The following is a 1,631-nucleotide window of genomic DNA, read 5'->3' on the forward strand; positions in this document are numbered from 1 at the left end:
ATGTTTTAATAAGTTATTAATCCAAATGATAAATGTTTTAATAAGTTATGTTTTAATAAGTTATTAATCCAAATGATAAATGTTTTAATAAGTTATGTTTTAATAAGTTATTAATCCAAATATACATGTGTATATCAAGTCTATGTTATTCCACGAATTGAAGCGCAAGTCAATATTGCTAAGGATACTACTAAGGAAACTTAGTAACTCTCAAGATAATGTATCTTAACAATGTATCTTGTAAAATAGTCTCTCGCAAGAATTTCTGTTTTTGTCATATACTTATATATGTATAATGTAGCGAGTGTATATATCTATTCTTGACAATGAAATAGTATCCTTCACTACAATGTGCACGATCGCGGGTTTTACATGCCAATAGGCTTCCGCTGAAAAATATTATATTTCTCGCAATGCTACGTTAAGCGCGTCCTCGGATTGACGCATCTTTTATTAATTCACGTTATCCGGAAAGGCAACGCCGCGATGTGCATAAGCACCTGCGGCGTTTTCCTCTAGTTCCCGTCATGTGAACATTATGAGGCTGCCTCGGTATAGCGGCTGTCGGAAGCTACGACGAGGAAGACCGCGATATGAGTGCGCCGAGAATCCGACGTTTTGCATTATAAAGCCGGTAGAAAAGCCGGGGAAGAATTCAGGGGGACGTCAATAAAATCCGCTCGCGATATATGCTTAGTTGTTCTCCGTAACGCGTATTCCATGACGGTAGGAAAGTGACAAGCGGTTTTCGATGAGTATGGAGAAGGACGTTTACGTTTCGGATCGGTTGTAACATTGACACGGCGGGTTATCCTCGAAGATTACCGCCACGTGTTCGACCGTGACATCGATGGCGACAGTTATTCTTTATTCTTTCTCCCTGAAAGACGCCGGATTCTCAAATCGCAGGCGATACGATTCCATCTGGAAAACTTTATCCGACGAGACGAGTTTTCCCTTTCATATATCTGTCATTTATCATTTTTTCGGCACTCGTTTTCCTCGCTTAGGTTTGATCATCGAACTACACATTACGTAGTTGTTAAATCAGATATTGATATACTTTTAATATAAAACTTTTTATGGAATCTTACAATTTCTACACGGAGAGAATTTTCTCTTAAAATTTACTCTGAAATCATGGTAGTCGTGGGACAACATGTATCACCACGAATTTTATGCAAGCTATTCTGATTAATATCTACCATAATAAAAAATATTAATATTTATTACATTAAAATATAAGATATAAAATATGTTTGATTAATTTTACTGAAATATCTAGGAAATTTCAATAATTTTTCAAAAATTACCAATCCACTTGGTAATTTTTATCACGTTGTTTGTAAAATGTCTTTGGTAAGTATATTTCAAAAATTCCTTGGTTGCCAAGTTGTCCTATTGTTAGTAGTGAACTTAACGGTAAAATATAACAAAAAATTCTCTCCGTGTATAGATATTAACGAATGTGAATTTACAAAGCGTTGACGTTCAAGTTACGGCAAATAGCTGATAACGAATAAGACTTTCTAAAATATTCATTGGATTATAAATAACACCGGCTGTATTGCGGGAAATTTATGGTTGCGTCTGCTTTTGTTAACAATTCGATTTATCTTTATATATACGTC

Source organism: Temnothorax curvispinosus, unplaced genomic scaffold (assembly GCF_003070985.1).
Source record: "Temnothorax curvispinosus isolate PA1 unplaced genomic scaffold, ASM307098v1 QBEX01012529.1, whole genome shotgun sequence".
Lineage (NCBI taxonomy): Eukaryota > Metazoa > Arthropoda > Insecta > Hymenoptera > Formicidae > Temnothorax > Temnothorax curvispinosus.